At 40.6% G+C, this 8,316-nt stretch overlaps 1 long non-coding RNA gene across 1 annotated transcript in view; it reads left to right on the top strand.

Moving 5' to 3' along the window:
- The first annotated feature begins 1,798 nt into the window (after positions 1–1,798).
- Positions 1,799–8,316, top strand: part of LOC139032655 (uncharacterized) — a 45,918-nt gene continuing 39,400 nt past the window's right edge. Inside the window, exons 1-2 of the long non-coding RNA XR_011485239.1 lie at positions 1,799–1,902; positions 6,261–6,480. This is a non-coding gene — a long non-coding RNA (uncharacterized lncRNA). The remainder of the gene's footprint in view (positions 1,903–6,260; positions 6,481–8,316) is intronic.

The following is an 8,316-nucleotide window of genomic DNA, read 5'->3' as shown; positions in this document are numbered from 1 at the left end:
AACTTTCACTTCTTTTTTGCTGGCTTAAGACTTGGTAGTTGCTTGATCAGCTAAGAAATCTAAATTGCAAAGCACAGAGTCTATACTTCTGGATAATAATCTGTTTACCCCTGGGAGCCCTGTCCTTTGCTTGACTCATTTGCTGCTCTTCTTTGAGTCACAATCTACTTGAGATGACATAGCCTCTTTAAAAATTTTTTTTTAATTTATGTATTTATTATTTTTGGCTGTGCTGGGTCTTGTTGCTGCTGTGTTGGGCATTTCTCTAGTTGCAGTGAGTGGGGGCTGCTCTGTAGCTGTGGAGCATGGGCTTCTCATTGTGGTGGCTCCTCTTGTTGCAGACCACAGGCTTTAGGGTGCGCAGGCTTCAGTAGTTGTGGCTCATGGGCTCAGTAGTTGTGGCATATAGGCTTTGTTGCCCTATGGCATGTAGAATCTTCCTGAATCAGGAACCAAACCCATGTCTTCTGCATTGGCAGCCAGATTCTTTATCACTGAGCCGCCAGGGAAGCCTGACATAGCCTCTTGAAGTGACTTTTCTGTGTTGCTCTGACTTGCAGGGATTTCAGGATGCAGAATTTTTACCTTTGACTCACAGCTCTCATTTTTCCTTTGAACACGGACTAGGAGCAAACCTAACAATTACAGTAGTCAATCTTTACTCACTTTGAATCTCCTAAGAATGGTGGTCAGTCAGCTTATAAGTTGTAGGATGAGTTCTTTCTTGGAAATCTCCTTGGAAGGAGATTGAAATAAGCCTTAGAAAGGCAGTTCTGGGCATCTTCTATGGTTGAGATAAAGTATTTGAATCCTGCATAATTGAGTTGTTTTCCCAGAAGATTATCAGCTGAATGGCTATAGACTTCTATTGGGCTCTGCTATTAGTTTATCAGGCTTGATCAGAAATAGACACGGAGGGGACGTAGTCTGTGCTCAGGCTAGGTTCTGACGATATGTGGAAGAAGAGTGGGTCACAGAAAGGATCTGAGGCTGCAGTGTCTGCAGTGAGCACTGTTTAGTCTGTGATGGGGCAGCGGGAGAGCGTGAGGTCCTGTGGAACACCTGGGAGAAGAGCTTTGAAAGAGAAGATAGGTCAACACCTCTATTTGATCTGCACTACGTGAGACATCACCTGATACTGGCTTTTTACTCAATGCCCTGATTTTTGCCTCTTTCTGGATCTCTGTCTCCTATCACTGTCTCTTGCTCCTTGGTATAGGAGGGGACAGGCAGGTAAGAGAAGGCATAGGAAAAAGGGGAATGAGAATGTGAGGGTAAGGCTGACCTCTGGGAAAATTTCCTGTTACCAACTATATGTAGATAATTCAGGTTGTGCACACAGTGCTGAGGGCAGCAACCCAAGTGGATTCACCAGATCTTCCCATTCTCAGCTCCCTGAGACATTTGGAATTATTGCCAGTGATTGTCAATTGATGCATGCCATGAACATTGCCATTGTTTATAGACTGAATAAATAATGTTTGCCATCTACTAGTGCTATGTTTCAAATATAACAGAATATAAATTTACTTTTAAATGCTAGTGAATTTATGTGAACTATCACTTTTTTATTCTTCATTTGTTCCCCAGTTTACCTTAGTAAAATAATAGTACCATTATGGGGACACCTGGACAAGAAAGATTGTTTTTTTTCTTCAAATTTTATAAAAATATGAGTAGACAAATTCTGGCACCTTCGAAGGACCAAGTGTTTTGTTAGATAAACATAGCCATAACTTCCCCCAATACAGTGGCTATTCTGTCCACACAATATCCACTTGTCGTTGGAGATGTTGGGGAGTGCGTAATTTCCTCAGTTCCGCCTCACCACAGCGAAGATTTGAAATGATGGGCCAGTGTTACAGTTCGGTTACAGCTCAGAGTTTTATTTGGCAAGCAAAGGTAAGTTCACCCTGGAGGTGTGAGGGCGGGCAACCCCAAAGGAGGGGCCTCAGTCCATCTTGGCTTCCTCCTCTTGTTCATTTGTCTCCTCCCCGCTGAGCCTGCCGTGCAAATTGGGGTAGCCCAGAAGGGGGTGTGTTTCTTTTCCCTGAAGTTCTCACTCTGGTCTGTGAGTTTTCTTTTGTTCTGTTTTCACGGGCTTTCCCTTTCCTTGTCTTTTAGCTACCGCCCTTTTGGACTCCTTTTTCCTATTCTAACTACCTAACACTCACCCCTTAAGAGATGGGAGGCCCAGTTCTTTGGGAGCAGGGTCGTTGAGGTCTCTCTGGCTACTTCCTGCTGAGCTGGGAGAGCGAGGGGCATTGGTCCTCCCCTTCTTGCTTATCTCAAGCCTCCGATTCCTTTTAGCAGTGTCCATTTAAGGGTGAGTGGCATTTTCTGTGGTCAGGTATAGTTTTATATATCCTTGTTGAACTGGCACTGCATGTTGTAGCTTGTTGACCTGGGCAGAGACAAAACGGGTTAGACAGTTGATAATACATGGTGCAATCATAAGCAGCATCAGTATGGTGATAACAGGGACTAGTAGGGGCATTAGCCAACCAAATTCCCCTTCGCCAGGAGAAGGATCCCCCAAAGAGATTGTAGCCACCCTGCGAACTCTCCAGCTCACTCTTTGAGATCCTGTAGGATCTGAATATTTTTCTTTTTCCTATCCTAACTACCTAACAGATGTGTTTTGTTCTTTCATTAAAATGTGCATTTGAGAGTTCACCTATTATCTTTCAAATTCAGTGGTTTGTCATCAGATAACTGTGTCATTTATAATTAAAATATAAACAAAATTTTTCTCTTTATAAAAAAAGCATAGACTGAAACGGGGGAAATGCTTCACAATTCTGCCATTCAGGATATTTACTATTAATCTCTGGGTGTATTTCCTTCTATAACTTTTAAAATATCCATGCTTATATATATTATTTTTTAAAAGAGATTTTTTTCTGGGTTCTCTATATAGCTTTTTGTCTTTTTTCTTTGATTTACGAATTTAGGATTAACATCCTTCCATGAGAAGACATCTTGTTAAAATTTGGAATCCCCTATTAATTCATTTGCAAAAGAACCTGTGATTGAGGTAAATCCAAGTTTCTAGAGAGCAGAAAGAAATTCTTGTTTTCCTTTGAAAGCTTGCCTGGAAGGTATGACAAGATGATGGCACAGATATTTTTCTAACACGTCTTTCTTCCAACTAAATAATTATGCTTTCTTTCCTTATGCCGCGTGTTCTTTTATGGTTTTATTCTTGGTCTGTGATTAAAACCTCTCTAATTAGGAACTAGAAAAATCACTCTAATTTAGGATTCATTTAAAATTTACTGGCCTGCACTTATTTCTAATCTTTCATTGCTTGTGTCCATTTACTAGGGTGATTTTAGCATTACATATCTTCCTCTTCTAAAAATAAGTTTTTTTCCGAAGCCTATTTAAAAGGCCCTCAGGATTGCATAGATATCAAACAGCATATTAGTATTTCACATTTTAGTTTAAATGAGATAGAAACTTGCAAACCAAATTTCCTTTAATAAAAACACAAGCTTGAAAATTACACTCTATAATATTTCCCTAGCTGTAACCTCAGGAAGGGCAAAATGCATCTTCATAGGATAAATGTTAGACTGTAAGAATAATAAAATGAGCTCAGAGGAGAATAACAGAATAATTAAAGGCTTAGACAATAGTATCTGTAGAGCAAATAACAGAATTGTATTTATTGCCTTGATAAAATGGCTGTTAGTGATTATAAATAGAATTTATAATGGCAAATTGAATATTGACCACTGTTCAGCAATGTGAAGGATGAAACAAGAACTAGAAGCCTTAAAATAAAGATCTAAGTCATATCCCTCTAAAAGATTTTTTTAAGAACAAAAAAGTCATTTATTAGAAAGATAGCAAAGTTGATGGAAAGTGTATTGAACCAGCAGTGAGGAGATCTGGGTTCTGTTTGGGCATTGCCTCTGACTCATCAGGCAATCCTTCATACATCCTATTATCTCCCTGGATGAGCATTTACCATCTTTTAGATAAAAAGATGGATCTAAGATATTGATAATATTCCATCAGCCCTGACCTGCTCCAACCATGGTAATATCATTCTTGTCCAGTGTGGCAGAGACCATCAGTTACCTTTCCCACCATCTGTCTTCCCCTTCCACCTCAGAAACAAATCCTAATCATTTTAGCTGGCATAATTTTTCTTAGAATAAAAGCTATATATCTTCGTTTCCCTGTAGTGCAGTGTGGCTATGTAACTAAGGACTATAACAGTAAGTGAAGCGGAAGCAGATGAGTTGCGTGGGACCGTGGGAAGGTAGATTTAAGGGAGTTGACCTGGCTTCAAGGGGTTTCTTTTTTTGGTCTTCTCCTTTGGACACAAGACCCAGATGAGCTGGCTTAAACTTCAGAAATCACCTTAGACCATTAGGTAATCCTGAGAACGAAAGCAATTGTCTAGCTAATGGAACAAAGATAACATCCTGGGTCGTCTTAATGATACCGTGGACTCACCAAACATGTCCTGGTCTCTGATCTGTGCTTTTTTACATGTGACAGAAGTTTTATCTATTTTTGTTAGGCACTGCTAATTGTTTCCCTCTTAAAGCAGCTCTATCGAATTCTAACTGATGCAGTCAATAAAATGTGATTATTGTTGATTTAAAATCACTACAGCTAGCAATTATTTTGCACTTAGTAGATGCCAAACATTGTGCTAGAGGTTTTATGGACATTGCCTGACTTGATTTGTCCAATATAAATACTTATGAGTTGGGTATTATTGTCTATAATTTACAACTAAGAAAATGGAAACTTGGAAAGATTAAATAGTGGCTACAGGATCATCATGGAACTCAAAAATGACCCAGCCTGGATTCTAAACCAGTTTGGGATGATTCCGAAGCCTGTTCTCTCCATCGTTGTCACGAGTTTCATGCAGTCATTCTTTGTGAGTAAAAGATGTACAAGGAGCACCATGTTAGCTGATATTTTGAGAGAGCCTTATAGAACTATCTACATGTGGACGACATGGCATTCAGTCTATTTCCTGAACAAAAGGAGGAAACAAAGATCCATTATGCCTGCAGTAATACAGATAATAACTATCCCCACACCTTACTTAGACATTTTACCTTTATAAGAGATTTCTATAAAGGGAAATAACATTCCTTGATATCAAAGACTATGTTGGGGATTAAATACAATGAAATACAGTTCATAGTGGAACACCACGTACGTGATCAACGAATGGCATCTGACACCATTATTATTTACGGAGTCCACAGCGATGTTGTGAAAATCTGAGGGAATCAGAAATATTAGGTGCAGATGTAACCTCCGCAACTTAGTAATTACATGAACAGTTTAGTTGTTTAACCTTGAGGCATTTAATTTTCTAAGGAATGGGCAACTTATTTTACAGAATTGTAATTAGAGGTAATGTTTTTCAAGTGCCCATTCCAATGCTTGACATGTCCTAGAGTCCCAGCAAATGGAAGTATTCATATTAGCATTATTATGATTCTCAAAGGACTCTAATAAACTCATTTGCCAACAGTAATTTTCTCATACGTTTATCAGCTCGCTTGGAAGAGTGCTTGCTTTGGGGTGTGGCTGAGCGACAGCAGTGTGTCTGCTTCAGAGGCTGCCGTGGGGAGGTTTCTGTCGGAGCAGACAGACAGTGCGCTGGGCCCTTCTGCTGGCCCTGCCAAACTGCTGTGGAATTCAAGTTTGTCTCCCCCGATTATTGTTTCTGTGCATGCCTTGATCTCCTTACTGCCTTTGCCCTGTAGCCAAGGTCGTCCCAATCTCAGGAGGCCAAAAGGAGACTGGTGCTTGCTGGAAACACAAGGCATATGTATCATGGGGGGATGTACCCCCGGCTAGATGAGATTTCACAGAGTGGGTGTTCCCCGTGAGAACATTTTCATGTATTTTTATTTATCATTCTTTTGGCAAATGTTCATTCTTTTGAAAAGTTTGTCTCGTAAGAATCAAATAATAGAAGAGTATAGAATGCAAACAAAGGTTTTGGTATAAAAATATCACTTATTGAATTCTTTTCAACATTAACAGTGCATTGAGAACTCTATCCGAAGGTTGTCCCCAGCTATTTAGCCTCACTCAAAGTCCTAAACTAGTAGAAATGTTTCTCCATCTCTCCTGATTCCTTTCCCCTCCCTGTCAACTTTTATCTAAGATTAAAATATTTACATACCTTTTTTTTTTTTCTCATTTAAAAATTTCCAAATTTGACCACATCCTGCATGGAAAAAAGTGTGACTCTAAACTCTTGCTTCTAGGCTGCTCGTGATGAAGAATCCACTGAAAGCTCTGGAGGACAGGTGCTCCTGGTCTAATGTTACACAGCTCTCCTCTCAACTTACCGCCCCAGGAAAGGAATTTTCGCCAGAGCTGGAGGGAGCTGAGGAAGTCTGGGCGATCCACGACGAACCATCTGAAATCATTTTCCCAGGCAGCGGAATAAACACCTAGCCAGACGTTACGTTGCTTTTCAGAGAGGTGAGTCCTTTCCTGTTTCCTAACTGCCATCTAGAAAACTCTAAACAAAAATTAAGCTGTTGGTGGATGCATGAAACCTTAAAGCAAGAAATAGTTCTTTTTTTAAAGGAAGCCCTCTTTTGGGGTGGGGTGTGGAGTGGGGGTAGGTCTGGGTGAGTCATTAAATTGTGGTTTTGAAATCAAGGTCAGTTTTCTTTGATGATAAGGTATGTGTAAATCAGAAAGGCTGAGATTACTACAAAAGAAAAAAAAATGTGTAGAGGATTGAGTGGTTTAACTGTGCTTACGTTCTTTTTATAACTGCATTCTTTGAAGGCAAATGTCAAGTTCTGTTTAGATTTTGTAGAGAAAACTTTCAGAAAACCTAGCTTGCTTGAAGTGTTTCTCTCTCTCTGCTTTTTCTGTTACCATTACTCCTGCCACCTTTGCAAGGATGACATTAAAAACAGCAATGGTGTTAGCTTAAGAGCTGCTAGACTACAGGGGCCCTCGGAGTGCGAACTGTGCTTCCGACAATCAGTTCCACACCTGCCATTATTTCCAAGGGTGTTATTGTCATGTCTGTCTGATTACTTCTTCTTTTGGGCTCTCATAGCAATTTGTATGTAACACTATCAAATCACTATTTAACTAGCTGTTTATATGTCTTCCGTACACATGATTTTTTTTTATATCAGAGAGCACTATTTCAGCAAAATTTTTTGTTTCCGGGGACTGGACTAATGCTTGGTACATGCGTGTATACTAAGTCACGTTAGTCATGTCTGACTCTTTGTGACTCTATGGACTGAAGCCCACCAGGCTCCTCTGTCCATGGGATTCTCCAGGCAAGAATGCTGGAGTGGGTTGCCATGCCCTCTAGGATCTTCCTGACCAAGGGATGGAACCCTTACATCTCCTGCTTTGGTAGGTGGGTTCTTTACCTCTGGCACCACCTGGGAAACCCAACTTGGTACATAGTAGGTGTGCAATAAATTTTTTATTGATTGATTGAAAGTGCTCTAGGCCATGCTCTTTACTTGTAGACAGAGAACCTTAGGGTGTAATTGGATTTAACATTTGATCTTTGGAAAACATTGAGTGAAAGTGTTCCAGCAACACTCTTTAACAGAATAAATTCAGTGTGACATGTAAGAATGTATTTAACCCCGAAATTAGCTTCATAATCCATGATGAGCTATCACAGTAGGTTGTGTCTGGATGTACTGTATTGACTCACTCTGGGTGTGATATCAAATCATTTCCCTCCTTTTCTCCCCATCTCAGATGTTCTATGGAGCCCCTGTCAGAAGTTCAGGGCCAAAGGGAGGGCTGGGCACAGTGTTCCACTTCCACAGTGCATCTCTAATTCGAGTAGAGACCATAACCTTCATCAGGTCCACCAACCTATACCATTAAATCCTTGCTGGTGATTTTCTCTGTGTCCACTTCTGGCTCTTTAATAAATATAGCATTTCATATGCAGCTCTGCTTCTTGGAGCTAGTGAGTCTGGGTGAGTTAGGGCTGCTCCTGCCACTGCTGGTAGGCTGACCTTCCAGGGGGAGTCTACTGCTTGCTGAATTAGCCATCTCTGCTGAGTCAAGCTGGTGGTCAGCTGATGCATTGAAGGCATGCGTATGTGGCAATTGAGTGCTGCTTACCCACGAACAGTAGCATTTATTCTACCAACTTCTGGGAGTGTTGGCAACTGAAGGGTTTGCAAGCCGTTGTTAGAACTGCATCACAGTTGAACTCTCTCATCCACTCAATCCTACTTCCTTTAATTCTCCCCCAGGGTATTTGTCCCATAAACTCCCTGAGGGCAAATCTCTATCTCAGATAGGTTTCCCAGAGAA

This window comes from Odocoileus virginianus, chromosome 32, assembly GCF_023699985.2.
Source record: "Odocoileus virginianus isolate 20LAN1187 ecotype Illinois chromosome 32, Ovbor_1.2, whole genome shotgun sequence".
In the NCBI taxonomy this organism is placed as follows: domain Eukaryota; kingdom Metazoa; phylum Chordata; class Mammalia; order Artiodactyla; family Cervidae; genus Odocoileus; species Odocoileus virginianus.
This window is presented reverse-complemented; position numbering and strand designations above follow the sequence as displayed.